Source organism: Ptychodera flava, assembly GCF_041260155.1.
Source record: "Ptychodera flava strain L36383 chromosome 23 unlocalized genomic scaffold, AS_Pfla_20210202 Scaffold_24__1_contigs__length_23054250_pilon, whole genome shotgun sequence".
Taxonomy (NCBI): Eukaryota; Metazoa; Hemichordata; class Enteropneusta; family Ptychoderidae; genus Ptychodera; species Ptychodera flava.
The window spans coordinates 18799353-18819458 of record NW_027248278.1 but is presented as its reverse complement, the minus strand read 5'-3'; the positions used below and the strand labels follow the sequence as shown (position 1 = coordinate 18819458).

At 36.3% G+C, this 20106-nt stretch overlaps 1 long non-coding RNA gene across 1 annotated transcript; it reads left to right on the top strand.

Annotated features, from left to right (window-relative positions):
• The first annotated feature begins 2599 nt into the window (after positions 1-2599).
• LOC139124746 (uncharacterized) lies at positions 2600-18754 on the top strand. The gene is made up of 3 exons (XR_011550018.1): positions 2600-2755; positions 3997-4183; positions 18415-18754. It is a non-coding gene; the product is annotated as an uncharacterized lncRNA (long non-coding RNA).
• The last annotated feature ends 1352 nt before the right edge of the window (positions 18755-20106 follow it).

Sequence of the window (20106 nt, the reverse complement as noted above, 5' to 3'; positions counted from 1 at the left end):
AACTGAATTGATAACATTTATCTTGTATGCATTTATGATATCAATAGCGTTCCGTAGCGTTCCATTTGCCCAAATAATGGATGGCATGTATGTCTTTATTTCATGACAGTTGGAGCTATTATTATTCGCTCTTTTGTTTCTGTTCTATAGTTTGATTATTGTTATTATTATGCCTCTTTGTCCAAGTGATGTCTTGTTGTGCAAAGTGTCTATGTTATGCTAAGATATTGTTGTCAATTGTAAAAGTATGAATGATAGATAATTCTGGTCATCGATCTTTTAGACAAAAGGACAAGATTTGGAATGCACTTTCCTAAACAAATGTTTTCTATGTTTAAAGAACATTGTAATAGTTTATTGTGTTCAAAGGCTTCTGCCCATATACAAGTTTCGGAAAAATCATATATACAATAAGTTGAAGTCATACATTAATGTAGCGACACACTATTCAGCATGTACTGTCTTCCTCTTCAAAAAGTCTCGAAAATAAATTTACAAAGATTGAGTAAAGTTTTCGTCTATTTTGTTTGCATAAATCCTTTGAATTTGTGAATATTTGCTTCTGTCTGAAAATACACTGTAAGTATTCCTGTCTCAGTTCTCTATAAAACGGACATACCAAACGAAAATGGAACTGATCCTCAACTTCCCTAAGATAGCATAATGTACAAAGTCTGTCTCGTAAGTCAATATTCTGTCTTCACCCCTCTTCAATAGCTAATGGTCAAATTCCACAACGAAAACGAGCAAAAGCTTGAATATGTTGAATATTACAGTCGAGTGAACGGTATTTCTCTTGTTCTTGTACAGTTTTGAAATAAGCGTAGGTGCGAATATTGGTTTTTGAGTTATTCTAAATTGCCATTGTTGTTTACACACATCTGACACTCGTGACACGATTTCCAGCAAAAACTTATACTTATCACCCATCTCCTGGAATATCCAGGCATACCCAAAGCCGTAGGAAAACGAAACATTTTTCAGGGACGTAACCCGGTGTGCCTGCCCATACTATCCAGTCTATAGAACATTAAGTATGCTTGTTTTGGTATTCTGTCACCTGGCATTTCAGCCAGTATTTTACACAGCGTTTTATTGTTAAAACGAAAATAGGCAAATGTCCACATTCACCAATTACTGCCTCACTAGTTGTGTTACTTTGAACACACATTAATCTTGTACACCATCTTCTCTGGATTCTTTCCAGACAGTCATAAACTTGATATCCCCAAATTTCACAAAACACAAAATTGGTGTAATTATTGTATCGACAAGCTAAAATGAAATTTCTTAAGGAAGTTTCCAATCCAATAAGAAACTGTCAAAATATCATTCATAATTATATACATGATTTATGACATTCATGACGAGACCTGTGACCTCCCTTGCGAAAAATGACTATTTTTGTTTTATCAAGGTTTACATTCATATTCCGTTTGTTACAAATTCAAAGAGAACATTTACAAGTTGTTGTAGATTTCTGACTGAGTCCGCAAACATAACAATATCATCAGCGTAAAGAAGACAAAAAATATCATACAATTCCTGTGAGCTGTATATCAATATGACCTGCATTTGCTGACATTGTATTTAATTCTTAAAGAAAAAAGAGAATAACAACGGATTTATAATGCAGCCCTGGCGCACACCATTAGGACAATTAAAGTATTGAAAAATATCATTTCGTGATTGGACACAAGCTTTTACACTGTTGTACATAGAATGAAGTATTGTGTACAATTTTCTTTTCACACCAAGAGACATTAGTTTGTATAATAATAATGTGTGCTTTACCCGGTCAAAAGCTTTTAGAAATCGATGGATAGACAGTAGAACTTTTCACGTCTTACACTAAAATATTTCTGGATAGTTGCATGCAAAATAAAAATGTTATCAATTGTGCTATGTCCCTTTGCGGATACAGTGTTCATTGAATCTGACCATTTTGTAAATTAAGCATTAAAGATAGAAGTAAAAATTTACCAAGTTATTTTAACAAGGATATACCTCTATAGTTATTTACATCGTCTCTTTGTCCTTTTTAAACAATGGAACTACAATAGCACTGGACCATTCAACAGAAAACTGCCAGAATCAATCAAAAATATAATGAGATAACTCAACCAAGAGTGTCTGCCAACGTCTGCAGAAAAAACGATAAAATTCACCAGGAATCCCGTCTGGACCTGGTGATATTCCAGGTTTTAGACTTAGCAGACTTGGCATTACTTCATCTACTGTAATGCAGGAATTCATACAAATATCAAAGTCCGTATATATCAGTATTGCTCTATACCTATTACCAGGATTAAGGAGAGAAGACACAGTTGTTTATACTAAAGTTCTGCCTTTTCTAGACTGAGAAAAGTTGTACTATCAGGCAGAATTTTGAAAGTTTTTACAGAGCTTCTTTCGCATGGCACTACCAGTATGGCTCCATATCGGTATCTACATGCAAAGAGTGTTCCTGGCAAAATGACAAGATCTTAGTATCAAAAGGACAAGATTTGGCATGCAATTTCCTGAACAAATGCTTTCTATATGTAAAGAGTATTAATAAGTATTGTCTGAGTATGCAAATCAACGAATGAGTCAATATCAATGGACAATATTCATTGGTCTAAAATAGAGTATTATATAAGGACCCAGTGCGTCCTTTATCTTGACAATAAGCGGCATACAAGTACAGAGGTTCAAGGCAAAAACTGACAGTGCAGCTTCTCAGCTCGTGAAGTTCAGACGGACACAGAAATCGGTGAGTGACTTGTTAAATTAGCAAACCAGTATTTATTGAAGTTTTAAGTGAGTAGAATATGGACGGAGTAAAGAAATGATCAGCTTTCTTGATGTTAACTCCGTCTAAGTTTCATCGACAGGATTTATTTATTCTTATCTTTCCAAACCTTGTTCATCTTTCCTGAGTATGGATTATTTTAATACATCTTCATTGTGTTCTGTAATCACTTGGTCATAACTTGATGTTGATAGTAACTGTTGCTGATAGTTCGTGTGTTATGTCTTTGATAGCTTAGCATGACCTTAATTATACTGTACTGAAAAGGCTTAAATATGTTCATGTTTAATGTTTAATGTTAAAGACAATTGTTCCTCTTGATTTCAGGGAAATTCATAACCTTCCGAAATCTTTAAATCTGAACTTTAATGAGATCAGATCTTCATGTTTAGAGCGGTCATAAACGTTTTATCCCGAAATCAATATAGTTTTTTAAGTTAGTGAGGCTATATTTTATATCATTTCTTTTATTAACATGCTTTTGTCTTGGGTCGTTTTTATCGATAAAAAAGTTCTGAAATATCTTCGCCAGAGAGTGTAAGAAGTTCTAAAATTTGTTGTTCTATTCATTTCATTGCCATGTATGCCGACTACTTGAACATGTATTGGCAACACTAGCTGTATCAACACTGTGTTTGTAATAATGGTGTCAGCAAGGATTCTGGGTGTGGTCTCTACACCACAATGCACTCAGTAGTTCTTCAATGGCGACGTCGTCCTAAATTTTGATGTTATCATATCGTCATGTGTCATTCGTCCATTTCCTATATATTGTATTCTTAAAGTTGGATGTCAATCTAGGAACATGGTCTTGAGTTTTTGCTTGTAGAGAAATGCACATGCTTAGGTGGTTCGGTCCTTTTTATTTCAGAAATAAGAAGCATGGGTCGTAGCACGGAACGTTTCGATCGATTCTAGTGCCTTAAAACATTCCCTTTGCAGATGTGGAAATCGAAAATCGGCGATAAAGTATAGAACAATGTAAAAGCATCTGTTTGCATGTATTGTCTATTGCTTTAGCTGCACCGAACGCTTAGTTTCCTCAATAGTTATATTCTTTTATACAAAGTGCCTTGATTAGCATTGTTATGAAAACCATGCAAAAGTTTTACAAGTTTATGATAATGACAAAGGTATTTTGAACATTGAACTAAAAAACTGCACATCCTAACTCATATATTGCTTTCCCTGTCTCTGATTAGATTTATTTGGTTAACTGTTGATTGAAGAATATTTCGTGATGATGAGGACCAGATTGGCATTACTTTTGTGTTTGGCTCTGGTGATGAGTCTCCTGATAAGCGACTCCGAAGGTGTCAGTAGAAGAAGAAGAAGAAGGCCTGTGAATAAATTGGAAGACAAACGCGAGGGAATAATAAATGAGGTTATGTAAGTACATAATTTTTTTTCAAGCATAATATTTAATCACTATAAATGAAGTTGATATAAATCACATACACGACGATTGGTACAATTAGTACTTAACAGGATTATGGTATTGTTCGCTGTGATAGTAAATTCACTGCCATTTGAATGTTATGATAGACAAAGTTGAACCTTGTAGAATTCTTCATGCACTCTCACAAACAGACATAGTTATAGAACAGAATATATTCCACCATTTTGACAGAGATGAGCTGGAAGAAGAATTGAAGAAATTGAAGACAGAGAAATGAAGCAGGAATTAATCGACAAGGTGTTTGAAGAAATTGCCGAATGAACAACAGAGCTAAACAAATAATAGGAAAAGTTGACGAAACTGGGATTCCAAAGTAATAGTCATAAAATGTAACCAATATTTAGATTTAATAATGAGGTGGTGTGAATTTTGTCGCTATAAGAGACTGTCATTTGACATCAGTAGCAGGGCTTTTCATTTGTGACATTTTTGTACTGAGAATTTTCCACTCCTGTACACATTTGTCACTTTGAATCAGCTTTAAATAAACTATTTCAGCAATTTATCATCTTTGTGGAAAGTAAACGTCATTACTCTTTACTTCGATCTTTGCACTTTTATACTTGTGCTCAGAGAAGGGGTTCAAGATGCAAGGTAATGAATTCACTTCGCCAAGTTCATGCTTCAACTATCATGGGTACGATGCCGTATTTGCTTGCATGTTGTCAAAATTACAGAACATGGCACCTTCTATTAAGGAGTCAAGTTCGCAGAGACTGGCCACATTTTAGAAACGGCTTCTTAAAGATATATTTTCAAGCCTATTTGTTGTGTGTGTTTAAGGTTTATGGTAGTATGCGCCTCTAAAGAGAAAGACTGAAACTTCTGCTCAAAATTTCATGAATGAACTTATAATCATTCTCATATCAAATCAACAATAAAATACGGTGGTCACCGTGCAAAAGTTTGGAACTAGAGAAACAAATAACAGAAAATTTTGCGATACTTTGAAATTCAAAATGGCCGCCATCCCTGTGTTAACTCTATAGGATGAAACAAAGTTTGGATATTTAAAAAACTAAGACGATGAAAGTGTTTCTGTCTCCAAGAGCTTTGAAATGAGCCCCCAAAGAGTGATAGATCAGACGAGAGTTGTAGCAATTAGAGAGTCCGAACATCTGTCCCCGAGGCGCGTTCTACCTTTAATACATTTTCTCGTTCGGTCCTAAAAATCGGCAAAATATGGTATTCTTCAACGGTCAGCGTGACCCGTGTGTGATATCCAGTCTTAATGGTGATAACGGAATTGCAGTCATTTGTTAGCGACATTGGATATTTTTTCAAAATATATTACGTGTGATATCCTTGTACTTGGTAACATGAATTTAGATAAATCTTTGAGATGCGTTACAGCTACACAACTCTATTTGGCCAACATTATACAGGAGATCTGAACGACCAAAAACCTGCCAAAGGTAAAGAAAAACATTCACAATTGTGTGTCTTGTAAACCCTCCCCCTACAGTCCTTCCCACCAAAACGGTGCCATTCGAATCATGCACAATTATCTTATCATAATAAGGATCTCTTTAAATGTGCATGGTTCTTTGGCTGCACCTGAATCTAGCCTTGTGGTGAGAGACTGAGTCGAACGCCCATTCTGTTTATAAGAAGATCGACTTGCAAAGCCATTGGTTAATTAGCCTTGTTAGTAATTTGAAGTGTCCGGTGTAATTTGTCAGTAACAGGTATCTGAAGCACGAGTAAGTACTATTCTTGCGTACTTGCGACCGCTTGGTTTCTCTCATTGCAGTCTAACCCAGTGTATACTTACCTGGCACTCGCTCGACTATGTGCCATGTTTGGTTAGGTTTGAACCAACATGAAAGAATGCAAACCAAAGTGTATATAGTACGACTGGTATAAATATGACACTTTTCAACGCATCCTGTTGAAATCAAACGTATGATGATCGACGCTTTCAGAAACGATTGGCCAATCAACAATAAGCGACGGTAACAACCATTACTAATGGAACAACACTTTGTTTTAGGAATTTATGCCCCGTTCTTCATCGTATTCGGAATCACAGTCTATGGTACCAGAGAAATTAGTGATCAACTTACTCGGCTAAATTATCCCGCTCTTGTACAGTGATATTTTTGTTTGCTTGATTGTTTTTATTACCCGCTAGTCGACATGTACGTATGTATGTGTGTGTATGTATGTATGTGTGTTTATGTGTGTGTGGATGCCTGTGTCTGTGATTGCAGAGTATGAGTAATGCCGTTGTTCTAACATCATGCCCATTGTCTGAGAAACGAAAGCAAAGAAATACTTCATGATACTTACCCGCCTGCAGTTCATGGACTCATCAACACAATGTCAGCACGGGTCGATGGGTTGATACTTAACACGGCGCAGAGTTCGAAAGGATACAAGTATTAAGGAAGACATAACCTGTCACTTCTATTCCATCTCCATATCTACCATCGGAATGTATTAAGACATTTTATTTTGCAAGATATCTCATTAGATGTTTGACATTTCACCAGGTAGGCCATTAAAATATTTCTACACTTTTCTGTATCGAACAACACAACAATGCAAGACAATGCTTGACCACAACAAATGGTTGAACTGTATCACCAGCACATATTGCTGTGCGGTTGCGTCATCTAGTCAAGCGATAATCAAATCACACAAAGAAACTGGTGAAGATAACCCAACTTTGGCCAGAATTCATTTTTCTGTTGTCAAAACTCCACTTGTTACTCGAATAATCTGGTGTTTGACGAAGTTTACCATTCGCACATTTGGAAAGAGGCCAAATGGAAACCATTGTTACTATGCAACCAGAAGTGTAGGTAGTTCGGACGGGTTTGACTTCTTAAAAACGGGAGGTGGAGAGGTTTCTGGCTGATCATGAATGCAAGATGCATCTCAAGAGGGCGCTGTTAATCGAACCAATCGGAATGTGATGTCTGTTTGTCTAAGAAACCTTAATACCACACCAAAATTAACAAAACGCGTTTGCAATCGCATCATAATCAAGGCTATTCTGATTAGCATAGGTAGAAATAATTATTAACGCAAATCAAGTGCATTTGTTCTACTTAGATTATATCTTTTCTTTTTAACCTCATCAAGGGAACTGCAATGAAGAGAACGACATAATCCCTCTGTTACTGGATAAAGAGCCATGTCACGTCAACCAAAATTGACTTAGGTAACAATATTACGAGCGCCATCTTCTCGACACTCTCACACGACCAAATATTTGATGAAGTTCATTCACATTCAAACTCTCACAAATAGGTTTTGATGAAAGGTGTAAATTCCTTTCCCCTTTTCTGTTGCTTTACTTGGTTCCTTTTCGTTTTTTCAATCCACGAAACATTAGCGATGCATTCATAGTTTTGATTTTGTCTACGTGTATGTTGCATATTTACATGTCTGTACTTGCAGGCGTGTGCTTCATTGTACTCTAGCTTTGCTGAGGTCAGAGGTCAATTATTGCATTTATTTGAACTAGCCTTTTTGAAGAAGTGGTGATTTTGTCTTCAGTTTGATTTATTTTCTGGTATCATTGGTTGAGAGTTAGAACCCGCTAGAAATCACATGACGAATTTCGTAAATGACCGAAAATATTGGATGAACAAAACGAACATAATGTGAGGCTTTTCATTATCTTATATCAGGCCAACAGACAGACTCATATCAAGCACAAAGACAAAGCACAACCGAATAAAATCCGGGTTGCTGTTTCCTGTTGGATTGGCATTGGAATTGTGTTACGAATGGTTGAATCTTAAGCGCCCTTAAGAGAATCACAAAGCATTAACGATCAGTCGTGACCGTCTCCCTCACAAGATCCACTCCCATTCTAAATATGCCAAATACGTTTGACCTACCAACACGAAAGGTTGCTTTGTAACAATGATTTCCGTTTGCCTCCTGTCGAAATTTGCAAATGGTGACGTTTAGGATTGTTAAGGTAAGGTGGAGTCTCAACACCATAGTTCCAGCCAAAGTTTGCTTCTCTTCACCAGTTCCTTTGTGTGATTGACAAACGATACCGCACGAGAAGACGACACAACTCTACTGAAATTTGCACAGGTAATACGGTACATTTTTTGTTGTGGTCAAGCATTGTATTACACTGTGTGTGTGTTCGATAAAGAAGCGTTTAAGTATTTGAATAGCTCACCTGGTGAAATGTCAAATATTAAATGAAATACCTTGTACAATAAAAGAGTCAGACCAATGAAATAAGGCTCATACACAAAACCAGGTTTAATAGCAGTATTCTTTTTTTCTTCCTCATATTTCAATTAGCACTTGTGTGCCGCTGTGGTCTCAATCTTATTGTAACGCGCCCGACTTGTCAAGTGTCCATATTGTACTATATCCGATTTCTCTTCGTAAGTAGTTATGTCGTCTTACTGAACACTTATTTATGGGGTTTTGTTTGTTTGGTTTGGGTTTGTTTTTTTTTGGGGGGGGCAATATTATAACTAGTCTAAAAATTCGGTAAGATTTCAAGATGATCTAGTCTTGAGATGTTCCAGCTCAAGTTGTTCAGGCCCCAATTTGCCCGAGCTTATAATAAGTCCATATGGCACGAAACCCAGTTCAATTTAAATGTTGCTTGGCCAAATTGAAATCATCGACAATAGCTGATGTGTGCGTCTCAAGATTAGTTAATCAGAGTTTGTGATTTATGTAATGTTTCAAAAAATTTAAAATTTTGTGCATTTAGTTGACGATATTCTGTGAAAACCGCAAAGAATACAGAGTCCTTTAGTGTATATCGATTGCTCACCGAACATAAGAATACTGCAAGTACTAAATACTGATTTCTATCAATAACAATCATCGATTTCTTACTAGCGACACACGTGTTGGGGTTCTTATCAAAGAGTTCAAGGTTAACATCAGGCTTTTCATTTTCACCTGACACTTGTGGCACGGCAACATGCACCAACGTCATGATTTCGACCACTATTGATCATATTTGTGCGTTCGCTGTTCTTCACTTTGAGCCTGCGCAGTAGAACCAAAGAAGTCCATCGCTCAGGTGATGTAAACCCCTCGAATGATGCTTGTCGCTGCCAGGTCCATCGCCTGATTGGCTACAAAGTTTAAGGAGTTTCAGCTGATCATGAAACGAATTCTGGAACATACGTCCCTTAGTATTTTGGTTTCAATTTTTGAAGCTGAACAATTTGACCCAACCCTTGTTCCATCCGTAAGTGCTGGCCAACTCATGCGAATGAGTATTAATCGGTACCATAGGTCTCAAGTTCCGTCGAGACATAGCCCACGAACCCTCGTTTAATATTACCATGCTATATCACTGGTCTTATGACCGCTTTCAAGTCGTGAACTCATTTAGAAAACAGAGTGGGCTTACATTCTGTACTGTTTGTATATATATAATTGCGAACGTGTGAACAGTTTATCAGTGCACAAAACATGAAAATGTGAGCCGCGAATTTTAATTATTATGTACATATACACCACCATTATCGTGCTTACAACACGCAACGCTTAGTAGTGGCTTAGTGGTTGGTTTGACATTTTTGAGAAAGCAAAAATAATAATTGATGTCAGAGGTCTCCCCTCCTTGGTAATAGATTCTTCGACGGAATTTTAAAAATGGTTAGTCTGATGTGACTCAAAATTTAGATATATGCAAATCTATAGTCAAGGCCTCGACCACTAAGTAGGCCTTAATTCCTATAGCATCATTGCAACTGCCTATTATGATGCAAATGTGTGTGACTTTAATATCCATTTACTAAGGATCTATAATACCATTGCAAAGCCTAAAACTAAAAAATAATAAATACCATTGCATATATATTAGATGATTAGTAAAATGCCTCAGACTGTAATGAAAATGCGTGATACTCAACAACAAAATGCCATTAGTAATATGCCAAATTCCAAACATGTCAAGGCAAATGCCTATCACAAACTTGAATAATGCCTAAAATACTAGTGCCAATGAATACATCCATTCAATCGACGTTATGAAAATATGTGAATATAAGTGAAGACAATCAAAATTCATTTTGTTACTGCAAATATCTACAATGCCTACTGATGGAGCCTTCAGTAATTACAGGGGGATGGGCCGGGGGAATTCCGTGCGCACCTGTACCATAAAAAGTGATCCCCCCCTAACCTCTCTGAAATTTTACCCTAACCCTTGTCCTACATTCTTAAAATTGACCCTCCCCAATCACTGCAGCATTCTCCCCAGGAATAACTGAACCAGTATCGCTACTCCGCATAACATTTGGTTTAACGTTTATGTAAGTTAGGGACAGAAATTAATAGGGGGAGGTCTGGCATTTTGGGAGGGGGATCATACATTTGCGAGAGGGTGACTAAACCATACGCAGCAAAAGGAAAGCAAATCATAAAGCATGGGAGTCTACCAGGCAAACTATTGACAATTTTCCCACACAAAACAAGCTATATCTGTACATTACTATGTTTCATAATATTATGTAAATATACTTTGCTTGAAATGGAAAGGAAAGCGCGCATGTGTGTACAAGAAATTGTTTTTGGAATTTCATCGAAATGTTTATTCACTGTACATTGCAGTCTATGTGAGATCTATGAACAGTTTTTCCAATATAAAACATAACACTACAAATATATGTGCATTTATAGACGTTTGATGATTGAAATACACTTTGCTACCTGTCCCATGAGTTTTTTCCTCTTGTCTTTCATCGATTTTAGCTGTTTCAAAGTGTTTAATGTAGGATACCACTGCATCTTCATTGTTAGTGAAGCTTGTCGATAATGTATATGTATTTAAAAGAATCGGTGTATTTCGTCAGTGTTTTCCTATTGAGTATATATCACACGGACAATCCAAAGTTTGGCTGTAAAATCAGCTTCTGTTAAAGTTACCCTCCACCCTCAAGATGTTTATGAAAAAATGACCCTCCCCTCGGACAGTTTCTAAAACGTGACCCTCCCCGATTTCCCAGCCCACCCACCTGCTATCACTAAAGACCCCTAAGAGTGCCCAAACGTTAGCTCAACAACCAAAAACATCGACGCAAATACCTACAATGTTGATGCCTATGATATAAGTGCAAGTTATTTAATCCGCCACGGGGTCATAAATACATCAGCAACTTGCATTGACCACATCTGTGTCTGTGTCAATCACCGGATTGGTGAATCGGGCGTTATCCAGCTGGCTTTTCTGATCATGATGCTGTCTTTGTCACGAGAAAGTGCAAATTACCAGCAGGCCTACCAAAACACATAAGACCCGTAAATTTAAGAATTTCAATCCTAGTTCATTTATAAGAGACTTTTAAGGTGTACCATGGAATTTAGTTTGTATTTTTGGTGACGTTGAACGTGCATGGGCTATTTTTAAACAGTTGTTATTGAATGTTAGTAATAGACGAGCACCGATTGTTAGTCAACGTGTCAGGGGTTACAATCTTCCATGAATCAACGAAGAAATTAGAGCGATTATGTTGGAAAGAGAACACCTGAAAGAAAATGCCAAACAAAAATGTATTAAATGTAAAGAATGTATTCCGTGCAAGCCTATTTAGACCAAGTGCCGACCTTAGAATGTATTTCGGCAAACTTTTCGTGTAATAAATGTAAAAAATTTTAATACAACTATCGGCCATAGGTCAAAACCCATTGACATTGCAACTAGTTTTAATGGCTTCTTGACCTCCATTGGAAATTTACTGGCAAAGAAATTTAGTGTTTCAAAACATTCACATATTCCTCACTTGTCATGTTACGACAACATACAAAAAGGTTTTTCATTTGCAAACATATCCATTGAATTTGTTCGAAATCAGTTATGTAACCTTGAAAAAAATCATCAGGCTGGGATAACATTCATGCCAGTTTTAAAACTGTATGCGTTGTGTTAGCTGAACCCCTGGCTATGTTGTACAATTTGTCTTTGTAAACAATAGAAACCAGCTTACTGAAAAACTGCAAAAGCTACCCCTTTTCAATTCTTGTGATACCACTGACCCCGACAATTACAGACCAATATCTATACTTCCAGTACTTTGTAAAATTTTCGAAAGGGCTATTCATGACCAGTTACACAACTCTGGGTTAGCCTGTTAATGACTAATATAGTAAAATACGATTAAAACCCTAGAAAGTTTTAAAGAAATCTTGCTACGGCGAAATAAATACCTTATATATCAGTCAAACGGACATAACGGATAAAATGCTTACAATATTTTACATGTGGCCATATCCGAAATACGCTAACTGCATTCGATAGTCCGCCTTATATTGTCTATACAATTTATGAGAATGAGAACAAAGGTATTGCAAATGCCTAAAATGATCAACTGTATGTCAATGGCGATACTGCAAATGCCTTAAATTGCCATCTCAATGACCATCTCAATGCCTAATAACGCAAGTGTAATGCCTTGGATTTAGAAAATCGGAATCATGCTCTGAAATTCCAATTGATAACATTTATTCTTGTATGCATTTATGATATCAACAGCGTTCCGTGGCGTTCCATTTGCCCAAATAATGGATGGCATGTATGCCTTTATTTCATGACAGTTGGAGCTATTATTATTCGCTCTTTTGTTTCTGTTCTATAGTTTGATTATTGTTATTATTATGCCTCTTTGTCCCAAGTGATGTCTTTGTGATGCAAAGTGTGTATGTTATGCTAAGATATCGTTGTCAATTGTAAAAGTATGAATGATAGATAATTTTGGTCATTCGATCTTTTAGACAAAAGGACAAGATTTGGAATGCAATTTCCTAAACAAATGTTTTCTATGTTCAAAGAACATTGTAATAGTTTATTGCGTTCAAAGGCTTCTTGCCAATATACAAGTTTCGGAAAAATCATATATACAATAAGTTGAAGTCATACATAAATGTAGCGACACACTATTCAGCATGCACTGTCTTCCTCTTGGAAAAAGCTTTGAAAATACATTTACAGAGATTATGAGTATAGTTTTGTCTGCACAAGTCTTGTGAATTCAAGAATATTCGCTTCTGTCTTAAAATACACTGGTAAATACACTGGTAAGTATTCCTGTCCTCAGTTCTCTATAAAACGAGCATACCAAACGAAAATGGAACTCATCCTCAACTTCCCTAAGATAGCATAATGTACAAAGTCTGTCTCGTAAGTCAATATTTTCTCTTCGCCCTTCTTCAATAGCTAATGGTAAAATTCCACAACGAAAACGAGCAAAAGCTTGAATATGATGAATATTACAGTCAAGTGAAAGGTATTTCTCTGATTCTTGTACAGTTTTGAAATAAGCGTAGGTGCGAATATTGTTTTTTGAGTTATTCTAAATTGCCATTGTTGTTTACACACATCTGACACTCGTGACACGAATTCCAGCAAAAACTGATACTTATCACCCATCTCCTGGAATATCCAGGCATACCCAAAGGAAAACGAAACATTTTTCAGGGACGTAACCCGGTGTGCCTGCCCATACTATCCAGTCTATAGAACATTAAGTATGCTTGTTTTGGTATTCTGTCACCTGGCATTTCAGCCAGTATTTTACACAGCGTTTTATTGTTAAAACGAAAATAGGCAAATGTCCACATTCACCAATTACTGCCTCACTAGTTGTTTCTTTGAACACACATTAATCTTGTACACCATCTTCTCTGGATTCTTTCCAGACAGTCATAAACCTGATATCCCCTAATTTCACAAAACACAAAATTGGTGTAATCATTGCATCGACAAGTTAAAATGAAAATTTTCAATCCTATAGAAACTGTCAAAATATCATTCATAATTATACACATTCATTCATGACATTCATGACGAGACCTGTGACCTCCCTTGCGAAAAATGACTATTTTTGTTTTATCAAGGTTTACTTTCATATTCCATTTGTTACAAAATTTAAAGAGAACATTTACAAGTTGTTGTAGATTTCTGACTGAGTCCGCAGACATAACAATATCATCAGCGTAAAGAAGACAAAAAAATATCATACAATTCCTGTGAGCTGTATATCCATATGACCTGCTTTTGCTAAAATTGTACTTAGTTCTTCAATGAAAAAAGAGAATAACAACGGACTTAGAATGCAGCCCTGGCGCACACCATTAGGACAATTAAAGTATTGAGAAATATCATTTCGTGATTGGACACAAGCTTTTACACTGTTGTACATAGAGTGAAGTATTGTGTACAATTTTCTTTTCACACCAAGAGACATTAGTTTGTATAATAATAATGTGTGCTTTACCCGGTCAAAAGCTTTTAGAAATCGATGGATAGACAGTAGAACTTTTCACGTCTTACACTAAAATATTTCTGGATAGTTGCATGCAAAATAAAAAATGTTATCAATTGTGCTATGTCCCTTGTGGATACAGTTTTCATTGAATCTGACCATTTTGTAAGTCTAGCATTAAAGATAGAAGTAAAAATTTTACCAAGTTTATTTAACAAGGATATACCTCTATAGTTATTTACATCGTCTCTTTGTCCTTTTTAAACAATGGAACTACAATAGCACTGGACCATTCAACAGGAAAACTGCCAGAATCAATCAAAAATATAATGAAATAACTCAACGAAAAGTGTCTGCCAACGTCTGCAAAAAAACGATAAAATTCACCAGGAATCCCGTCTGGACCTGGTGATATTCCAGGTTTTAGACTTAGCAGACTTGGCATTACTTCATCTACTGTAATGCGGGAATTCATACAAATATCAAAGTCCGTATATCTGTATTGCTCTAAATCAATTCCCATGATTAAGGAGAGAAGACACAGTTGTTTATACTAAAGTTCTGCCTTTTCTAGACTGAGAAAAGTTGTACTATCAGGTAGAATTTTGAAAGTTTCAACAGAGCGTCTTTCGCATGGCTCTGCCAGTATGGCTCCATATCGGTATCTACATGCAAAGAGTGTTCCTGGCAAAATGACAAGATCTTAGTATCAAAAGACAAGATTTGGCATGCAATTTCCTGAACAAATGCTTTCTATATGCAAAGAGTATTAATAAGTATTGTCTGAGTATGCAAATCAACGAATGAGTCAATATCAATGGACAATAATCATTGGCCTAAAATGGAGTATTATATAAGGACCCAGTGCGTCCTTCATCTTGACAATAAGCGGCATACAAGTACAGAGGTTCAGGCAAAACTCACAGTGCAGCTTCTCAGCTCGTGAAGTTCAGACGGACACAGAAATCGGTGAGTGACTTGTTAAATTAGCAAACCAGTACTTATTGAAGTGTTAAGTGAGTAGAATATGGAAGGAGTAAAGAAATGATCAGCTTTCTTGATGTTAACTCCGTCTAAGTTTCATTGTCAGGATTTATTTATTCTTATCTTTCCAAACCTTGTTCATCTTTCCTGAGTATGCATTATTTTAATACAATCTTCATTGCGTTCTGTAATCACTTGGTCATAACTTGATGTTGGCAGTAACTGTTGCTGATAGTTCGTGTGTTATGTGTTTGATAGCTTATCATGACCTTAATTATACTGTACTGAAACAGCTGAAATATGTTCATGTTTAATGTTTAATGTTAAAGACAATTGTTTTCTTGATTTCGGGCAAATTCATAACCTTCTAAAATCTTTAAATCTGAACTTTAATTAGATCAGATCTTCATGTTTAGAGCGGTCATAAACGTTTTATACCAAAATCAATATAGTTTTTTAAGTTAGTAAGGCTATATTTTATATCATTTCTTTTATAAACATGCTTTTGTCTCGGGTCGTTTTTATCGATAAAAGAGTTCTGAAATATCTTCGCCAGAGAGTGTAAGAAGTTCTTAAATTTCTTGTTCGATTCATTTCATTGCCGTGTATGCCAACTACTTCAACATGTTTTGGCAACACTAGCTGTATCAACACTGAGTTTGTAATAATGGTGTCAGCAAGGATTCTGGGTTTGATCTCCACACCACAATGCTCTCAGTAGTTCTTCAATGGCGACGTCGTCCTAAATTTTGATGTTATCATATCGTCATTCGTCATTCGTCATTTCCCATATATTGTATTCTTAAAGTTGGATGTCAATCTAGGAACATGGTCTTGAGTTTTTGCTTGTAGAGAAATGCACATGCTTAGGTGGTTCGGTCCTTTTTATTTCAGAAATAAGAAGCATGGGTCGTAGCCAGGAAAGTTTCGATCGATTCTAGTGCCTTAAGGTAGAACGCACCTCGGGGACAGACATTCGGACTCTCAAACTTTTACAGTTCTCTTCTGATATACCACATGTGGGGGTTCATTTTAAATCTCTTGGTGAAAGAAAACTTTTTACCGGCTTAGTTTTTTGAAATTCGAAAATGTTTATTTTTCTCCATAGAGTTAACACAGGGATGGCGGCCATTTTGAATTTCTAATATCGGTAAATCTTGGGTTATTTGTTTCTCTAGTACCAAAATTTGCACGATGACCCCCTACTTTTATTCTTGATTTTGAAAGAGAATGATTGAAAGATTCCTTGAGGAAAGTTAGAGCTTTCACTTTCAAGGTGCATATTACCTTAACACATTTCCGTTTGCAGATGTGACAATCGAAAATCGGCGATAAAGTATAGAACAATGTAAAAGCATCTGTTTGCATGTATTGTTTATTACTTTAGCTGCACCGAAGGCTTAGTTTCCTCAATAGTAATATTCGTTTATACAAAGTGCCTTGATTAGCATTGTTATGAAAACCATGCAAACGTTTTACCAGTATATGATAGTGCTAAAGATACTTTGAACATTGAGATCAGATCTTCATGTTTAGAGCGGTCATAAACGTTTTATCCCGAAATAAATATAGTTTTTTAAGATAGTGAGGCTATATTTTATATCATTTCTTTTATTAACATGCTTTTGTCTTGGGTCGTTTTTATCGATAAAAAAGGTCTGAAATATCTTCGCCAGAGAGTGTAAGAAGTTCTAAAATTTGTTGTTCTATTCATTTCATTGCCATATCTGCCGACTACTTGAACATGTATTGGCAACACCAGCTGTATCAACACTGTGTTTGTAATAATGGTGTCAGCAAGGATTCTGGGTGTGGTCTCCACACCACAATGCACTCAGTAGTTCTTCAATGGCGACGTCGTCCTAAATTTTGATGTTATCATATCGTCATGTGTCATTCGTCCATTTCCTATATATTGTATGCCAACTACTTCAACATGTCTTGGCAACACTAGCTGTATCAACACTGAGTTTGTAATAATGGTGTCAGCAAGGATTCTGGGTTTGATCTCCACACCACAATGCTCTCAGTAGTTCTTCAATGGCGACGTCGTCCTAAATTTTGATGTTATCATATCGTCATTCGTCATTCGTCATTTCCCATATATTGTATTCTTAAAGTTGGATGTCAATCTAGGAACATGGTCTTGAGTTTTTGCTTGTAGAGAAATGCACATGCTTAGGTGGTTCGGTCCTTTTTATTTCAGAAATAAGAAGCATGGGTCGTAGCCAGGAACGTTTCGATCGATTCTAGTGCCTTAAAACATTTCCGTTTGCAGATGTGACAATCGAAAATCGGTGATTAAGTATAGAACAATGTAAAAGCATCTGTTTGCATGTATTGTCTATTGCTTTAGCTGCACCGAAGGCTTAGTTTCCTCAATAGTTATATTCTTTTATACAAAGTGCCTTGATTAGCATTGTTATGAAAACCATGCAAAAGTTTTACCAGTATATGATAGTACTAAAGATACTTTGAACATTGAACTAAAATACTGCACATCCTAATTCATATATTGCTTTCCCTGTCTCTGATTAGATTTATTTGGTTAACTGTTGATTGAAGAATCTTTCGTGATGATGAGGACCAGATTGGCATTACTTTTGTGTTTGGCTCTGATTTTGAGTCTCATGATAAGCGACTCCGAAGGTTTTGCGACCCGGAGAAGAAGAAGGTATCCACGTACATTGGACAATGAACGCAGCGGAGTTATTAATGAGGTTATGTAAGTACACAATTATTTTCAAGCTTAATATTTAATCACTATAAATGAAGTTGATATAAATCACATACACGACGATTGGTACAATTAGTTCTTAACAGGATTATGGTATTGTTCGCTGTGATAGTAAATTCACTGCCCTGTGGATGTTGTGATAGACAAAGTTGAACCTTGTAGACTTTTTCATGTACTCCAACAAATAGACATTTAGTTCTAGAACAGAATATATATTCCATCATTTTGACAGAGATGAGCTGAAAGAAGAAATTCAAGACATTGAAGGAAGAGAAATGAAGCAGGAATTAATCGACATGGTGTTTGGAGAAATGGCCGAACAATCTGAAGAGCCAAACAAATAATAGGAAAAGTTGACGAAACTGGGATTCAAAAGTGATAGTCATAATATGTAACCAATGTTTAAATGTAATAATGAGGTGGTGGTGTTAATTTTGTCGCTATAATAGACTGTCATCAGATATCAGTAGCAGGGCTTTTCATTTGTTGACATTTTTGTACTGAGAATGTTCAACTCCTGTGCACATTTCGTCACTTTGAATCAGCTTCCAATAAACTATTTCAGCAATTTATCATCTTTGTGGGAAGTATACGTCATTACTCTTTACTTCGATCTTTGCACTTTTAAACTTTTGCTTAGAGAGGGGGTTCAAGATGCAAGGTAATGAATTCACTTCGCCAAGTTCATGCTTCAACTATCATGGGTACGATGCCGTATTTGCTTGCATGTTGTCAAAATTACCGAACATGGCACCTTCTATTAAGGAGTCAAGTTCGCAGAGACTGGCCACATTTAGAAACGGCTTATTAAAGATATAATTTAAAGCCTATTTTTTGTGTGATCAAGGTTAAAAGCAGTATACGCCTCTAAAGAGAAAGACTTAAACTTCTGCTCAGAATGTCTTGATAATCATTCACTTATGATATCAAAAATAAATTTCGGTGGTCACCGTACCAATGCTCGGAACTAGAGGAACAAATACAGAAAATTTTGTGATACTTTGAATTCAAAATGGCCGCCATCCCTGTGTTAAGTCTGATCTATGGAAATATAAATTTTGGATATTCAAACGAAACTAAGACGGTGGAAGTTTTTCTTTCTCCAAGAGCTTTAAAATGAGCTCCCAAAGAGTGATAGATCAGACGAGAGTTGTAGCAATTAGAGACTCCGAACATCTGTCCCCGAGGCGCGTTCTAACTTAATACATTTTCTCGTTCGCTCCTAAAAATCGGCAAAATATGGGTATTCTTCAACGGTCAGCGTGACCCGTGTGTGATATCCAGTGTTAATGGTGTAAACGGAATTGCAGTCATTTGTTAGCGACATTGGATATTTTTCAATATACATTACGTGTGATATCCTTGTACTTGGTAACATGAATTTGGATAAATCTTTGAGATGCGTTACAGCTTCATACATAACTTTGTTTGGCCAACATTACACAATAGATCTATACGTCTACTTGGAATTTCTTCGACCTTTGATTCACCAAAAAACCTGCCAAAAAGGTCAAGAAAAACAGACAAAACACACACAAGTTTGTGTCTCGTAAACCCTCCTCGTAATTCCCACCAAAACAGAATCTAGCCTTGTGGTGAGAGACTGAGTCGAACGTCCATTCTGTTTATATGAAGATCTGCATGCAAAGCCATTGGTAAATAAGCCTTGTCAGTAATTGGAACGCATCCTGTTCGAAATTAAGCGTATGATGATCGACGCTTTCAGAAACGATTGGCCAATCAACAATTAGCGACGGTAACAACCCCCACTAATAGAACAACACTTTATTTAAGGAATTTTGATTACAGATTATAACCAATTCCTCTTTCTTCATCGTATTCAGCATCATAATCTATGGTACCAGACAAATTAGCGATCAACAAACTCGGCGAAATCATCCCGCTCTTCTATAGTGATATTTTT